The 19,452-nt window shown below is 37.2% G+C and overlaps 1 protein-coding gene across 2 annotated transcripts in view; it reads left to right on the top strand.

The window, feature by feature from the left end:
* Positions 1–19,452, top strand: part of LOC150102584 (inactive ribosomal protein S6 kinase delta-1) — a 519,967-nt gene that overhangs the window by 74,279 nt on the left and 426,236 nt on the right. The gene's annotated exons all lie outside the window — the stretch shown is intronic.

The raw sequence follows: 19,452 nt of genomic DNA, 5'->3' as shown, positions 1-19,452 counted from the left end.
TGGAGATATTTAGAAGAATATGAACATATCAATTAGGCCAGGTGTGAACAACAGGTGTGAGCAACATGATAAGATAAATTTTAATGAAAATAAACTATCCCGCGGACCCCCTTTGAATTACTCACGGACCCTCGGGAGTCCACGGACCACAGGTTGGGAAACACTGAGTTAGAAGGTGATGTGTCTAATGATGAATGTATAAAAAGTTTTATTTGTCCTCTTCAACAGTATTGATTTTGTGGAAAGAGAGCCTCTGTAGCTCAGTTGGTATAGACAAAGTCCTTTGGTCAGAAAGACCTGGGTTCGATTCCTGTTCATGACGTGAGAAACCTTTATATAGTCTCTTTCAACTAAAGGTGAGTTATCCAGTCTCATATGGAGGTAGAGGGTTGTTGGAAACTTTTCCGCTTGGTTAAAGTATAAATTAAAGATAACAAGAAATCATATACTTGATTTAATCCTTTATCCAAGTGTAAGCAAACAAAGTTTGCACCTGAATTATTTTCAGGTGCAAACTTGTTATAAATGGAGATATAACTGGGGCAACTTGTATATAGATGGAGAGATAACTGGGGCAACTTGTATATAGAAGCTAATTGTGGGATACTAAGGCAAGTGATGTGAAGTCATTAGCTTCTATATACGAGTTGTCCTGAAAATACTTCAGGCACAAACTTTGTTTGCTTACACTTGGATAAAGGATTAAACCAAGTATATAATTTTTGGTATCTTTAATTATGGAGGTAGAAGGTTTTTTTCACCCCAGAAACTCGGGTTTTTCGTTCCTCAGAACAGGCAAACTAGGCCCATGAAAACACACCCAGATCTACAGTCATAAAATGCATATTTAATCCCTCATTAGGAGGGCTCAACCTTTCCTAAGGGACGGAGGAGAAAAGGGGGGGGGAATCCCCATATGAAATAAATAAGCACTGGAAAACAGCATAACTGAAACAGAAATTTAGAAAGTGTGCCGATGAAGTATTGCTTCAATGGTTCACTACACAAAGAAGGTGGATTTACAATTGATGGTCCAATCTTGATGGCTCAAGCAGAAAAATTTGCTAAACAATTTGGAAGCGATGATTTTCTATGTAACAATGGTTGGCTGGATTGATTATTTAAAAACTGGCATAACATTGTCTTGTCGATTTTTAAAAGACTAATTGAAATTGTGTTTATTATTAATTAGTATTGTTTTTCATTATGGAGAAATAAACTGTATTTAGTATTAAGTATATGCCATTACAATTATGGAAATACTTTGTATTTAATATTAAGTGTTATTGCAGTTTATACAAGCATAGTCATACAAATAATATCTAGGTATGTAATTATGTTCATCTTTCTCTCTAATATTTCTTTTGTTTTTTTTTGAATTTATTTTTTATTGAGTTATTGAGAATTTATAAAAAAATAGGAGATAGATTTAATTCATTACTGAATATAGTGAGTAATGGTTATAATAAGGAAATTTTGTCAGTTCCATGGTGCCCGTTATAACAAAGTTTGACTATATATGTTACTGTGAAAGACCGATATCTGGCAAATGTCGACATTCTCCAGTGATGGTAACATATGTTACTATGAAAGACCTATATCTAGCAAACTGATGGTGAGTGTTAAATAAAAATATTTTTATTACGTTAAGACAAAAATGCAACTGACCGATATCTGGCAAACTGATGGTGAGTGCTGAATAAAAATATTTTTATTACATTGTTGTTAAGACAATACCAATAATAAAGTTACACATAAATTATGTGATTAACGTTATACAGACTTATTTATTACAACAACTGAATCTGTTATGACACTTTGAATTGCACAAGAGTCCCTTGCTTTTACAACTGCATTTAGTCGTGAAACACTTCTTTTTGCAATTACAGCATGTATAGCCTTTCCCTCCACTTCTCGAATTAGTTGCAGCTGCTTCTCTCAGTGACATTTCTTGAGAAGAAATCTCATCTATAGAAAGTAACTTTTCTTTACAAATTACGAACTGATTACGGGACTGATTATAAAGCTGCTTGAGGGTACGATTTTTGTTTGCTAATTTATAAAATTCGCAGTCTTCTATTCCAACAACAACCGCCAACACATTTCGGACATCTGTACAACCATGGTCGACATTAGGGACTTGTATTCGTACGGTATCACCAATTTGAGCAGGAGGAAATTTTCTTTTTGAGATTTGTAACATTTTCGTTTCTTGCAGTATAAGATTCTCTTTCGCAGCTGCTCTTTTTATAGAAATAAACTCGTGTTGTTCAGTCAGGGCTTGATATGAAGACGTGGTAGGTTGCAGCTCCTCTGCAATATTTTCCTTCGAACCTAACCTAAATATTGCACGCACCAGCAAACCTTGCATAAGACTGACAAACAGCACAGTGTTTGAGTCTAACAAATAGATGGCGTTTTTGTTGGTTTTCTCTGGCCGTGTCTTCTCGGCTTGTCATTTCAACCCCCACCAGAGCTTATCTGTGCTTGTCGACATATACTGGCGATGGTTCGAATGTATAATAATATAACCAAATATTCGGTCTTTCACCGACGTATTTGGTATGTGTCGACATTCACCGGAGAATATTGACATTCTCTAATTTCGGTCTTTCATGGTAACATACCGACATATTTGGTATGCGTCGACATTCACCAGAGAATATTGACATTCTCTAATTTCGGTCTTTCATGGTAACATACCGATGTATTTGGTATGTGTCGACATTCACCGGAGAATATTGACATTCTCTAATTTCGGTCTTTCACAGTAACATATATACTAGTTATGTATTAAAAAAAAAAAATTCTCACTTTTCTGTGTACTTATTATTATTAGTAACATCTGACCTCCATGGAGTCAGAGACTCATTGTGAGAGGTACACACACTATCTGTCCTTTTATTCCAAAGACCACTGACTACCTTTGTGAATTTTCTGTGGATCCTTTCCAACATATCCTCATCACCACGAAAGCCCGGCGACCAGATCTATCCTCGTACTTCACATTCCAAAGACCACCGACCTTTGTGAATCTTCACTGGATCTTTTCCGACATATCTTTGCCATCATGAAAACCTGGTTATCAGATCTGTGCACAATCATCCATATGATGCCTGATCAAGGCTTTATACAATGGTATCATGACCTCTCTATTTCTGCACATCAGGGTCCTCTGCATCATTGCCATTATCAAATGCGATGTCTTCACAATTTGTACAATGTGCCCCCTGAATTTCAGGTCCTTGTCCACCACCACTCCTAGATCTCTGATCTCTTCTACTTCCTTTAAAGTTTCCTCACCAAGTGTATACTTTACATACCATCGTTGCTTACCAAATCACAAAACCTCACACTTTGCAATATTGAACTGACGGTTCCACTTACCTGCCTATTCATTCAATCTATTCAAGTCCTCTTGTAAGGCCATAATATCCATTTGACTCTGCATTGCTCTCCCCAGTTTTGCATCATCATCTGCAAACAGCTGCATATCATTAGTTAAACCCATCCCAATATCATCAATATACAAATTGAACAACAATTGTTTCAAATGATTTGAATCAAATGATTCAAATGTTTTATTGATGATAGCTGATGAGCTACAGCCAAGGAGAATAGAAGTGGAACTGCAGAATAGAGAAAAGAGCACATTTGAGGCTCTTTAGTGTGAGATTGAAACTAGCAGAACAAAATATACAGTTGGGTGCTGCTATTGACCAGGTGATGGAATAGATGGTGGAGATAGTATGCATAAGCAAATAGAAGAAATGAGTGGAAGGAGGGTAATTATTATGGGTGATTTCAACTATGGTAACATTGATTGGAAGGAGGAGAGGACACATGGGAGGAAGGAATTGGATTTTATGCAATTATTATGGATAACTATCTGTGACAGCATGCAATGGAAAATACTAGGGGTCAGAGAGTGCTTGACCTAGTAATTGCATCTGAGAATTTGGCTATAACTAATATGACCACGTTGCCATCAATTGGTGAGAGTGATCATAGGGTCTTGACTTGGGAGGTGGCTAAAGGTGTGGAATTTACAATTAAGACAGGGTACACGTGGAATTATCGGGCTGGAAAGTATGACAAGCTTAGGAGTTTGATTAGTTCAGTGCCATGGTATGTACAACTGCAAGGACTAGAAGTTGATAGTGCATGGGAGGCAGTTAAGAAGTGTTTGCATGAAGCAATGGCTGACTGTATACCTAGAGTTTGAATAATAAATCAAGTAGGGGTTAAATGGATGAATAACACCATTAAGCTTGAGCTGCAAAAAAAAAAGAAACAACTATGGAGGGAATTTAAGGAGAAAGGTGACCGGTAGGCACATGAATGGTATAAAGCGCAGGCCAGAAGGGTAACGAGTGTGGTAAGAAAAGCAAAAACGGAAAAACGGATTATGAAAGAACAATACCCATGCAGGCTAAAGAGAATCCCAAACAGTTTTTTCAATATGTTGCAAGTAAAAGAAAAAATGTATATGGCAGAATGATTTTAAAGAATGCACGATGGTAGGGAGGTAACCGAATCAGTTGATATAGTGGAATTACTGAGCGAGCACTTTGCCAGAATATATCATCCAGGTGGTGACATTACAGGAATGAATGAACCAATCGATTATACAGGAATTGTAGTGAATGAAGTGGAGGTGAGTAGTCTATTACAAAACCTCAATGTCAATACATCTGTGGGATTGAATGGTATACCAGCTCGTGTCGTATGTGAAGTGGCTAAAGAATTGTCATTGCCCCTGACCATTTTGTTTAATTTGAGTCTTGGGTCTGGGTTAGTTCCTAGGGGGTGGAAAGAGGGGAAAATAGTTCCACTGCATAAAGGAGGTTCTAAGACTACTGTTGTAAATTACTGACCAATCAGCATTTCAGGAATTGTTGTTAAGGTCTTGGAGAAAATAGTCAAGAGAAAAATACAGGATTGGATAAATGAAATTAGGATACTGTATGGGGGACAACATGGTTTTGTGAAGGGTAGATCATGCCTCAATAACTTGCTCACGTTTTATAACACAGTGACGGCTGAACTGGATAAGGATAATGAGTTTACAGTCTACTGGACCTTGCTAAGGCCTTTTGACTAGATACCACATGGAATTCTAATCAGTAAACTGCAGCATATGGGGATGGATATAAGGTTGTGAGATGAATAGGAGGGTGGTTGATGGAAAGATATCAGAGAGTGGTTTATTCAGGAGTAGTCCAAAAGACGGCTTGTGACTAGTGGTGTGCTGCAGGGTTCTGTTCTTGGACCACTACTTTTTCAATTTGTACATTAACGATATAAGAAAGGATCTGAGAGGAAGTGTTCACTTGTTTGCTGATGATGCAAAGTTGGGTAGAGCAATAGTGAGTGCACAGGATGTCAAAATTTTGCAAGATGATTTGGATTGTTTGGAGGACTGGGCTAAAGAAAATGGATGTCGATTTAATGGCAAAGTGTAAGGTTATGCATTTTGGGGTGAAAAGATTAGCAGCAGTATATCACATTGGTGGAATCGTACTCCAGGAGATTGATGAGGCCAGGGATTTGGGAGTGTTGGTGGATAGGGAGTTAAAGATTAAGGGGCACATCGCAAAATTGACTCAATCAGCTCATCAAATCACTTGGTTGCTGAACAATACTTTAACAAGCAGAGACACACAAGTTATTTCCTCTGTATCGACCCATCGAGCCTTGATAAGACCCCATCTCGACTACTGTGCCCAGATATGTGCGCCAGAGTTTCTTCTTGATGGGGAAGAGGTGGAGAGGATCCAGAGATGAGTGACCAAGATGATAGCAGGTCTATGGAATGAACCTTATGAGAACAGGTTGAAGATTTGTGGGTTGCAAAAATTGGTTGATAGGCAGAAAAGGGGTGATATGATTGAGACATTGAAATTACTGAAAGGTTTCTATAAGATTAATCCAGAAGATATTTTTGAGAATAGGACTGGTGGTGGGAGGACTAGGGGCCATACATGGAAGCCGGGCAAGAATGTGGTTAGCAAGGGTATTAGAGCTAGGTATTTTACTTGGAGAGTGGTGAATGAGTGGAATAAGCTGCCAGAGTCTGTTGTGGGTGCTATGACTGTGAATGAGTTCAAGGTGAGGTATGATAGATACTGTGTGAATGTCGAATAGTTGTTCTTGACGTGATGTTAGGGTCTCCCTCGATGAGTCTGTCGACTCCTTGGAGTTTCCTGAAATAATAATAATAATAATAAAAACTGGTCCCTGCAGTACACCACTAGTGACTTTTCTCTTTCAGGATACTGCACTCCCATATACAACTTTCTGATACCTATCTGCCTCAACAATGTCCTCTGATTCAACTCAGAAGTCTGTTATCCAATTCCATCTGTTTCAATTTATTTATCTAGTTGTTGTGTGGCAATCTGTCAAAAGCTTTTGCAAAATCCAAGTACTCCATTGTATAATCATCTCCCCTGTCCAAGGTATTTTTTACCTTGTTATAGTACATAAGTAAGTTAGTAAAACATGATCTCCTTTTAACAGACCCATGCTGATAACCATAGAGAATACTGCAGTTATCATACCTATTTCTGTATCGTACTTCTCATCAAACTCTCCAGTATCTTCACTGCAACTCCAGATATAAATATTGGCATATAATTTGAAGCTACAGCCTTATCACCCCTTTATGCAGTGAAACAATTTTACCCTCCTCCACTCCCTTGGAACCTCTGCTGTTGTAAGACTTTTATTAAACAGCATTCCAATGCTACTGCCAATTCCCTGGAACATTTATTTAAGATGTGTGTTGATATGTCATCAAATCCTATTGCCTTATCGACATCAAAGTTATTTATTTCCTCAAATACTTTCTACTCACTCACAGTTTAGCCATCCTCTCCTATGTCCTTTATATTTAAGTTCTTCATGATTCTGCCATGATCAGGATGAAATATCCTTATAAATTGATCACTGAATACCTCAACAATGTCTTCTGCAGCAGTTATCATTCTACCACTTTCATCCATTAACATAATCTTACCACGATCATTCTTCCTTCTACTTGTCGCATATCTAAAAAACTCTCTAGGGATTTTCTTCACCTGTTCTGCCAATTTCTGCTCATACTGCACTTTTGTTTTCCTTAGTAACTGAGTAACTTTCCTGGCTTGTTCTTTATACTATTCATGTAACTGATTATTACCATTATTCATCTTGTACTTCCTCCAAAGTACCTTCATTTTCCAGATTTCATTCTTAAACTCTACATTCATTCATTTTACTCCTACCTTATTCAGCATTTTGGCCTTCAGAATATATTCACACATTGATGCTGTTATGTATTTCTTTGGCAGTTTCCATTTCAACTCCTCCTTTCTTGTTATAGCTCCAAGCTGTCTCTTAAGCTTGTCATAATCACCATCTTTATAATTCCACATATATCCTTTCCTCACAAAAGTATGCATATGACTAGCCAAAACCCAGGTGATCACCTCATGATCTTTCACCAATTGGAGGAAAGTGTGAAACCCCCTCTCACAATTACATCCTTTTTTGAAATGATCAGATCTAGAAATCTCGACCCTTGCATGCCCTCCTTTGCATGCTGCCTGAGATAGTTATCTCAAGAACTCAAGAAATTTATTTTCCTTATTCCCAAGTGCTATGTCTTCATTCCAATCTATACTGCCATAAATAAAATCACCCATAATAATTACCCTTCCTTTATTCACTAATCCAAGTTGTTTATACATTTCTTCATCGCCACCTGCCACATTCCCAGGCCTATAGCAACATTTAACTAAATATATCTGCTTCTCAACCTCCATGTTACACCACACTGCCTCATAATCATTGCCACTATTTCCCTCTTTAATGTCTACCTTATGTGGAATTAATTTCCCTGCTATCATAATCAGCACCCCCCCCCCATCCCTTGTTACCATTTCTATCCTCGTAAAAAATATGCTGTACAAACTTGATCATAAATTTTGCAGCTGGATTGTACAAACTAGCTGCTTAATTTTGAAGCAGTTTCTGAACTGTTTGGTAAAAATTTCTACAAACAGCACATAGGTTGTTATAAAGTTATCTTAATCTTAGAAAATCCATACAAAAAATAAACTTCAGATAAAGAAAATAAACTAAAGGAATGTAAAATTATAACATTTAAAGATCAGTTTCTGCAATGGATGATTCAAGATTTGGGATGATATGCACATTGTATCTAATGTTGAAGTCCAGACTCTCTTCAAGTTTCTCATTTTGTGAGATAAATGTCCATACTAGAGAGACCCATTGAGAAAATTCTGAAAATGACAGTTCTGATGTGCATGTGACTATTATCTTGAATTGAACCGTTGATTTTGGCTGATCTTTCAGTTTGATCATAATAGGACAGGTTGCAAGTAAAAGGAACATTGTGTGCACTTGGAACTGGGATTGGAAGCTAGCTTCAAATAAGATTATGGACATACTGGAAGATCTATCATATCCATCTTGCCCAACATAAGTATGCTCACCACTACAATTATGGTGAGTCAGATCTAGCAGACCATGCATTTGACACACTGTGCAAGATCATGGAAAAAACTACTGTGCTTTACTGCAGTAATCACAAACCTGACAGACTTCTTTTTTTTTTTTTTTTTTTTTTTTTTTGAATCAGCAGCAGATAAAACAATTAAATCTTAATAAATATGGTTGTGTGAAATTTCCCAAGATTTGGGAAACAGTAATTTTTATACTTTCCAACTGAAAGCCAGGACTGTCGACCAGTACTCGCTGGAAGGGTTCCCCCGCTGTTAAGACTTTAAGCTCATGGTCTAATATTTTTTACTTGTTTTTTTGTGTTGTTTGCATGCATCATGACAATTCTCACTATATCCCTGGTGATGTCCATGACAGAAATGAAATATTGGGGTGATTAAATCTGTGTTTAATTCTTTCTTTGTGCTGTTTGCTCTTTTCACTCCTTTAAGTCTCCATATGAACTATTCTCTCTCTCTCTCATCCTCTGAGATTGTATTGCTGGCCTTTTGTCTGAACGTTTGTTGTGTCCAATGGTATTGTTTCTTGTCATCAGATTTCTTTATCAATGTTGGAATACCTGAAGTTCTCCATTCTCACCCATGTTCTTTCTCCTATACATCCATGATCTCTCTCTCTCTGTAGTGTCAAATCTTATTCATAGTTTTGATGATGACCATTCAAGAAATTTGAGAAACTCTGTTAGTACTCAGATATGATTGAAATTTCAAGATCTCCCAGAATGCAGTCCTGTCTTTTTTTTTTACTTGGAAGACAGATCTTAATATTCACTTCCTGTTACTTTTCATTATGTTGTGATTTCCATTTGAGATCACTTTCCTTTCTTGTAGTGACTTTCACATGTAGCTAATCATAGCCTAAACATGTTACATCCACAGTTTCCTCAGCTTCCAAAATCTTGGTATTCTTTTACTAACACAGTCACCAACACTTTATAAAGCTCAAATCCATTCAAACGTAGAATGTCTCATATTTTGGGAGTTGTACCCAGAACCTCCCTAAGAATTCTTGATTGTATACAGAAGAGGGCATTTATAATTACATCCTCTGATGAGATGACCAAATCCAAGATCCTCAATCCTCGCGTGCCCTCTGTTACATACTGTCTGAGGCAGTTATCCCTCAAAAACTCAAGAAACTCATTTTCTTTATTTCCAGTTGCTATCTCATCATTCCAGTCTATATTCCCATAATTAAAATCACCCATAATGATCACTCTTTTCTTATTTGCTTGGCTAATTTGATCATACATTTCATTATTATTACTATCCACATTACCTGGTCTATAACAACATCCAACCAAGTATTTGATTCCATTCACTTCTATCTCACACCATACTGCCTCAAAACCACTGGCACTATTTCCCTCTTGCATCTCTACTTTGTATGGACATAACTCTTTCTCTATCATCAATAGCACTCTCCCTCTCTTTTTACTCCTATCCTCATGAAACACATCATACCCGTCCATCTCTATTCCTGTCAGAATGTTGTCCTCATCTAACCATGTCTCCCTTATTCCAACAATTTTTGGGTGAACAGACTCAATTAGTGCAACCATTTCATCTGCCTTGTTTCTTACACTTCTAGCATTTGTATACAAACAGAACAGCTCATTCCTGGATCTACAGCTAGTTCCACTGATATCACTCATTCGATGTGATCTCTGCATGCTCAAATGGGGCCATTTCCCTTTCTGCTTATTCATTTTAGAACCCTCTTCAATTCTAACTGTTTCTTCTTGATCCCAGGTCATCCCATTCCTTTCCTGTCTACAGCTCTCACATCCTCTTGGAGCATTCACCTTTCTCAAGCTGTGTACCCCCCCATCCATCCCGAGCCTCCCCGTTTCCGTTCCTCTTGCACACCCATTCTCTCATTTTCCATACTCATGCTACTCACTTCCTCATTCATAACCACCTCTTCAATCTCTCCTTCTTACTCTCCTGTTCTTCCACATCACTTCCCACTTGATCTGATTCATTCTCTCTATTCACTTCTCTACCTTCCAGCAGCAGTCTCTCCAAGCAACTCACACCATAACCACTCAAATGCAGTCCATTGCTCCCATACAGCTCACTTCGTCCCTCAAACTCATTCCACACATTAACAAAATGTACTCCCGTCTCCTCACACATTTCAGCCAGCATATCATTCATAATCCTTGCCCTCTGCCTCATCTCACCACAGTCATACCTAGGCAACACGCTGACTACCCCCCCGTCACATTATTCTCTTTTTTCCTTCTAAGCAGCCTCCTGATATCCATTCTAACATGCTCTTTGTCTGCTGTCAGATCATTTGTACCTATTAAAACTATCAACTCCTTTGCTAGCTCCCTCCTCATATCCAATGCCTCGATCACTCTACTCATTCTACCACCTGGAAAACATACCTTATGCATCCTATCATCCAGCACACCTTTAATAATGGAGTCGCCATACAACGCCACTCCCTTGTCTTTCGTGCCATCATGATTTGTTTTAATCATTTTTACCCGAATTTTCTTAATTTCATTCCACATCCATTTCATCTCTTACCTCATCCAACCCAATTCGACTTTCAAATCTCGCACCACATTCTCTCTATCGTTCAATCTTTCTAATTTTCTAACTCTCGAACCCCCACTTCACACTTTCTTCTGATGATGTAAAAAAGAAAGAATAATGAGAGTGCTCAACTGAAACGTTTTATTTTTCAACAGTGAGTTAATTTGTTGAATGAGTAGGATGAGTGAAGTAATGAACTATACTATTATTAATATAATATGTAACATCTCCATGCAATCAAAAGACTCATTACGGTAGACCTGCACCAACCATTCACATAATACCTGTCATACCTCTTCTTAATTCACAGTAATTTTCATAGTTGCTAAGACAATCATAAATACATTTGGAGCTCTGAATATAAACATGATAAGGGAGTAATTTATCAGCAGAATCAATTTCCTCTGAATAGCATCAAGAATTTTTATGGAGATTATAGGTGCACCCCCCCCCCCCACACACACATACATATGAGCAATATTCTAAGGATAGACAGATTTGGAATTTTTATGTAGTTTAGTTGGATAGGTGAAAAGTAATGTCTACCGTGGAAAAGAATGTCAGCTTTTTTGGAGGCTGAGAAAAGCTATTGATATGATGTGTTTCGGTTGGAAGTAAATGACCATCCAAAGCATTGGTTTGTATTATATTAGTGCAAGGATATGTCATACTGCACCAAACCAAAGGTTACAGCAGTACCTGGTTTTGTATAATAAGGTATAATAATCTTGTCTAGTGATTTGTATTTTACTGAGGGTTAAGCATAGGTGAGCTAAGATTCCTTTTGGGAGGGGAGGGGAAGGTAAGATTGTATTTTGGTATCAATGAAGGTCACCAGGTTATTCTCACTCAGTTGAAGGTGGATCTGGAGACAAATAATTAAGACACTAGTTGCAGATGATCTTGAAATTTGGGATGTTTGAGCATTGCATAGTTTGTTGAATGAGCAGGATGAATGAAGTGTACTATTATTAATATTGTATGGGAGATCTCCATGCAATCAAAAGATTCATTGCAGTAGACCCACACTAACCATTCACATACCACCTGTTGTACTTAAACTCATTCACCATTGGGGCACTCACAACCCACTCTGGCAACCTACTCCATTTATTCACCACTCTCCATTCAAAAAAAATCTAGCCTGCACTCAGTTATTAACCACACACTTACATAATCTCCAGAGGTGATCCCTTGTCTCTGTGTTCATCATATATGGAAATATTTCTTTAGTGTCGATCTTATAGAATCCTTTTAGTAACTTAAAGTTTTTATCATAAGTTTTATTATAAGTTTTTATCATATCTCATCTTTTCCACCTGTCAGTTAAACTCTGCAACCACCTTCAATCTATCCTCATAAGGAACATTCCACAGACCTGTCACCAGCTTGGTCACTCATCTCTAAATCCTCTTCACCACCTCCTGATCCCCAAGAAATGCAGGTCATCAAATATGTGTACAGTAGTCAACACATGGCCAAATCATAGATTTAAAAATAGGGATAATAACCTCTCTGTCTTTATTTGTCAGTGTCTTTAACATCCAAGTAATCCTTTGAGCTATTTTGCCACTGTTTACAAAATGTTCTTTGAACTTCAAATCTCTGTACACCATCATCCCCAGATACCTAGCCTCATCAATATGATACAAAGTATGCAATCTTTTCATCTTGAAATGCTCATTGAAGGTCATCAAGTTATCCTGTGCCTGAATAAAGAGTGCTTTATAAAAAGGTATAATAACCTCCCTGTTATTCACCCTTGTCATCTTACATTTTGCAACATTAAATTGACTACCATTGTTCTTTGCCCACACTGCCAATTTATTTAAATCATCCTACTAGACATCTATATCACCTTTATCATCTGTTGCTCCCTCCAGTTTTGCATTGTCAGCAAACAACTGAATACTCCCTTCCCCTTTGATACAAATCAAAGAGTAGTAGCTTTAGCACAAAGCCCTGGAGAATTTCACTAGTCATTCTCATTAGCACTGATTCCCATCCACTATACACCTCCCTCCAATGTCAACTATTTCTTCTGACATGGATAGGAGGGGAACCAAGTCATCAGTCTCACATCCATTCCCATTTGCTTCATCATTTTATGCAATATTTTTCCATGCAGTATTCTGTTAAATGCCTATACAAAGTTCATCAGTATCATGGCGTACCATTTCTTTTATTTAATTCACCTGTCACTTTATTATAAAATGTGAATAAATTACTAAAGCAGGACCTACCTTTCACAAAGCCATTCTCCCCCCCCCCCCCACACACAGGGTATCATATTCCTATACACCCATTTTTGAATTTTACCTTTAACCAACTTTTCCAATACTTTAATCATGACTCCTGGGATACTAATTTGTCTGCAGTTTACTACTGCTCTCTTAGAGCCACCTTTATGTAAGAGAACTATTTTGCCCTTTTTCCTTAGATTTAACAACTTCATAAGAACTGCTTGTTCTCTTATTCTTGTAGCACATGGCTGACATACCATCCAATTCCAGTGCTGTATTCACTTTGATATTTTTCAATATGTTGAGTATCTCTTGTTCATCTGCATCAATTTTCCCATCAACCTCTGCCACATTGGTAACTGCATAGTCTTTTGGATGATATATGCTTGCAAAGTGACTGTTTAGTAGCTCAACTATTTCTTCTGCTTTTGTCATCTTCCTACATTAACATTGATTGAATTTTTCTCCTATAGCAAAAAAAAAAAAAAACTTTTGGATTTAATTTGTCCTACTTAGCTAATTTTCTCTCATAATCTGATTCAACACTCCTTACCATACTACTCATTCTTCTGGCCTGTACTTTCTATTACTCATGAGCATGCTGATCACCTTTTTGTTTATATTCCCTCCACAATGCTTTTTTTTAATTTTCTTTTTTTCTTCCTCCTGCTCCTGCTTTAATTCATTTAACACCTACTTGGTTTATCCTCCTTACCCTGTATATGCAATCTGATACTGCCTCTCTGAAACAATCCTTGACCACTGACAATCTTTCCTTGTAGCTTCTTATGCAGTGGCATCACACCAAGCTGCTACCCAAGTTTGTCATAATTGCTAGCTTTGTTGTTCCACACAAACCCTTTATTGACTGAGAATTCCACATGTAGAGCAACCTCTCAGAACAAGACTGCATGATCACTTCCCTAATTAGAGGTACAGTTGCTACTGCAGTTATGGATAGATTTAATGCGATTACCTGATCAAACACTTTCAAACCCCTGGTCCCCTCCATCACATGCTAGCTGTTCCATGTAATTATCCCTCAGCAACTTTATAAATTTCATTTCCATCTTGCCATGCGCCCTATTCTACTTCCATTCTACATACCCATAGTTGAAGTCCTCCATGATAATTGCTCAGTGTATACTCATTGTGTTAATAATGTACTCATTTGTGGCATCCATATCATTGTCTAGGTTATAGGTTTATAGCAGCAACCAGCAATCTGTTTTGTACTATTGACTTCTCACATGAGATAGTCTCAAATAAACCATCTCCCTCATAATCTAAAATCCTCCTTTTGAAGTTCTTCAGCCATCATTAGTATTACCCCCCCCTCCTCCTGCACTATTTCCATTCTATCCTCTGAAAATACAATATCCTTTATATTCTATTCCTGTAACTACATTCTCTGTCAACCAGCTCTTGCTGATGCCAATAATTTTTGGTTAAGTTAAACTGAAAGTTGAGACTGGCAGGACATGTATTGAGGGAATCAGCAGGACAGAGGACACTATCAGCTTTAGAAGGAAAGATTATGGGAAGAGATCAAGAGGTAAAAAAAGAAGGACATGGTTTGATGATATAAGATCATGGACAGGATCATGTGACTGTGCTGAAACAAAAAAGAAGAGCTGCCAACAGAGAGGACTGGAAGGAGATGGTGCTGCATCCTTGCATTGAGGAAGCTACACGAAGAAGAACTGAACAATGTCAAAAACTCCTTTTCTTCTTTCTGATATTTCTAGCATTCAAAACCATGCATTTCAACATACCTTTGGCCCTCAGTTACCCATGCATAATGTCATTACCAACCCATTCAGCTTCAAAACTTGGTAAGCTGCACTCAGCTGTTCATGGCTTTCTGTGCTCATTGCACATACTTGATTGCATGGCCTCTCCCCAATATCTCTAATTTTCCTGATTTTGCATTTCCAATCTCTTATTGAAGAATATTTTCTCCAACTCCTTTAACTCCAAAACTTTCAAATGCAGTCCATTCAGACATACAAGTCCTTTCCTTTATCAAATTCATTCCATATAAACTGCACATCATTCTTCCTGCACAATCTTCTCATTGATTCATTAACAATCATGGCCCTTTTCCTTCAGTTCTGTCCTATCATACTGAGGCAGCAGACTCATAAACTTTATTTCTTACTCTTCACTTTTACTTCTTTCAACAGATCTTTCATATTGTTATATCTTCATCTCTCTTCTTTGGCGTTATTTGGCATCTTATCTCTTATTTGTCCTATCTTAAACTTTATCTTTTGTTATCATTAAATTTTAGTACTTTACTTATTATCAGTTAATTCGTTTGCTGACAAATTTATATTATTTAATGACTGTGCCAGCCGGCAACTAAATTCTGATACACTAACCAAGATTATTTAGAAAGAAAATGCAGGGATCATGAAGTATGCAGTTGTGGTCCCGTTTCTTATATTATTAGTGGATTCCCCTTTTATGCACGGTTCATAATTTTCCAAGCGGTAATTCAATCCACAGAAAGCATGACAAATTCATTGGATTACACATAAAGAAATACGTTTATTTTAGCACAAAACATAATGATACAAGTTAGTTAATCCTTAAATTAAAAGAGTCTGGGTTCCTTCCCTTTTCTTAATTTAACACATCCAAAATTTCTACACTGTAATCCTCTATACTGACACAAATTCCTTCACTTATATATATATAACTATCCTCAGACTCTGACAACATATACTAAATAACCAATCTACTATCGCACATGCTAATTACATATATATACAAGTCAATTCAGTAACTCTGACATAAATTTCTTGAGGCAATGCTCCTTGTTATATTTTAGACTTAATCCTCCCCCAAAATTTTAGTTAACATTCAGTTAGGTTTTAACAGTATAACATTATTAATCTTTAGACACAAACAGTTCGTAGCCTCGGTCTCCTACTTGGCTCAAGCCTAAAATGCCTTTTCCTTAGATATAGGCAAAATGTCCAAACTGCAGACAGTTCTTGTAACACTTCACGGAAATGGGCTGTGTTCTTAAAGATCAGTTCTTCTTACTCCACGGTTACTCCAATATTAATATGAAAAGATTTCTGCTTACCGTTCTTGCTTTATCTGGATATTCGGATCTCTTTACTGTACTTTCCTTAATGGTGGCTTCACTATTCCTTTGTTCCACACGAAACAAAACACTCTTACACTGAATTATACACTGACGTTAACTCATCAGTGACCCTTTCTTCTTAGGAATCTGGACGCACTATAGCTGCAGCTTTGATCCACGTAGCACACATAGCAAGGGGAGATTCTTGCTATGCATGACGGCAAGCTTTTCACAGCTATACAGCCTTCCACACAGGAAACCAGTACCCGACGAAACGAGAAGAAATAGAGAGCGATTCAAATCCCTGACGAAACCTATATACTCCAAAACAGCGCCCTCACGTGGTGGTGTTGTCATACTTATGGCGGCTGCCGATTGGATACCGTGGCCACGAAGTATCTTCGACATGGCCTAAAACTATTATTAGCTTGCACATATCTTTTTAGAATTTATACATGATTTCTACCTTAATAGATTTAACAAACCTTCTCTATTTAGTTTATGGGACACTTTAACATTGCTTAGAATTTACTAATCTGGATATACACATGTTCTTGGGTCATTAATGAGCACATTTTCTGTTTGGAGGCACAAGTATGTCCTTATCCGCTCCTTCTGAGCTAACTCTATGTTGGGTCGGAAAAAGGAGATGACTCATCACATTTTCCGACACAACAATATCCTCTTTTATTACATATTTCTCACCTCTCAAATTATTTGTGCCTGTCAAAGCAATCAATTCTTTCACTTCTCCTTTCTGCAGACTAGCAGCTTCACTAATATCTTTGATCTTTGCACCTGGGGAAACAGGCTTTCATCACTTTCTCATTAAGTACACCTCTGATCACTGAATCTCCATATACCTTCTCCTTACTCCCAGTTTCTTGTTTTTTTATACTTTTTGCATTCATCTTTTCTTTCATTCTCGCTCCTGCTTTTTTCCTCTATCCTAGCATCAGAAAACCATGACTAAGATTAAGTTTTAAAAGAGGTATACCATGAGTAGACATATCGATACAAAATTAATAACGGAAAAAAACTCACGTACAAAGATTATTTAATAGTATAATTTTCTCCCGTGTCACAGGCATCTTCAGTATGTTAAGCTCAAATTAAACAATAACTGACAATTCCAAAAAGTCCAGCTACTTAGGTGGCGCTTTTTGGAATTGTCAGTTATTGTTTAATTTGAGCTTAATGTACTGAAGATGCCTGTGATACACAGGTGAAAATTATACTATTAAATAATCTTTGTACGTGAGTTTTTTTCTGTTGTTAATTTTGTATCGAAATGAATAAGATTATCGCTCAATGAGAGGAGGTCATTAAAGTACTCATGCATTTTTTTAAAGATAAAGAGCTATTCACCATAATATGCAATCAATGACCAGAGAGAGAGAGAGAGAGAGAGAGAGAGAGAACTGGCTACCAAGTACATGGGATAGAAGGTGTGACTGAAGGTCGGCAAGCTTCAATACCAAACATAATCAAATGCTCTGAAAATGTCATGGGCAATAGCATGTGCTCCAGTCCTTTCCATGGTATGTGTCCAATGATAGGTGATACAGACTAAGAGATCTTAATGTGGATTTAAGGTAGCAGAATCCATACTGGTTGTGATTGATTAATTATTGGGCCCCTAGGTAGAGAAGCTGACTATTGATGACATTCTCCATTATATTGAAGAAGAGAGATGATGGCAGTCTTTGTTTTGGAGTAAGTTGAATATATGGTCATTTCTATATTGAGATGTACCAGCTATATATAAAAGATTGCAGAGACCAAAGAAAATTAGGTATTTTCTCCAGGTGATGTTCCTCCAAACCAACTACCATCATTCCACTTTTCTCTAAGCTTTGTAGTAACATGAGCAGCTGCTCCTGGTCAGAATCTATACACAGTTCAACTTCAAACTTGTTGAATTTCTCATTCTTCTCCTGTTCTTTCTATCTACCACTGTTTCTTTAGAACATCCATCTTTGCACTTTTCTCCAAGGATTGTGACCCCCAGCTGTTCAAGAAATACAACTTGGTGTTCCTTCTTTTTCCTTAACTAAGGTAGCTTGCACACGTAGTGGTGTTGTGTTGTAAGTTTTTCATATCATACACAGATCTCTTGTGTAGGAGTGATACAATAAAAAAGACATAGAATCACCAATTCTGATCTTCTGGTTTATCTACCAGCTTTCCTGTTTAAAGTGAGACCAGCTTATATGGCTTCATTTCTTGTTACAATTATTATTATACAGACATCTCTGTGAAATCTGAAAACTCATTGTAGGAAGAACACATCAGCCATTATTTATAATATGCATGTTATTCAGAAGAATGATACCTGCATTTTTATTTGTCAGTGTGCTCTTCAACATTCAGGTGATCATTTGAGCTATTTTGCCTACTTTTGCAATATGCTCTCTGAATTTCAACTCATTCTTGCCCCCATCCCCCTTTCCCAAGTACAGATCCATCAGTAACATATCTTCTGATATGACTAGCATATTACATTTCTTTAAACAACCTCTAGGCAAAAATAAATTGTTTTTTTAACTAAATGCTCCAAATCAACACTTTCTTTTTCCTTGCTAGAGTGGTTAAAGAATATAAACTGTCGCCTCAGTCAAGTAGGCAACTTGCACATGTTAACTAGAGAAAACGGTTTGCCTCCTAATGAATAATAAAATGAAACAAACAAAATACTTTGTTTCCCTGCATAAGTTGAGGCTTGTTACATATGCAAATTTCCTCAATGGAACACTGATAATGCAGTTAGAATGGTTTGGAATAATGTTCCAAGACTTGGCTTCCTCAGCTTTCATTAACCACCCATATATACGTCCAGGTTACCATGGACGCGAAGTGCATATTAAAATTGTAACACCATTGATATTACATTGAAATATATGATGGATACAAAGTTTAGAGGAGTGATGTATTTTATCCATATTGATGGCGACATGGTTAAACCAGTGATTGCCAACCAGGGTGCTGCAACATTTTTTTTATATATCGAATATATATTTAATATTTATAA

The sequence above is a fragment of the Typopeltis vanoorti genome, chromosome 10 (genome assembly GCF_054136105.1).
Source record: "Typopeltis vanoorti isolate ZY-2024b chromosome 10, IOZ_Tvanoo_1.0, whole genome shotgun sequence".
NCBI classification, from domain to species: Eukaryota; Metazoa; Arthropoda; class Arachnida; order Uropygi; family Thelyphonidae; genus Typopeltis; species Typopeltis vanoorti.
This window is presented reverse-complemented; position numbering and strand designations above follow the sequence as displayed.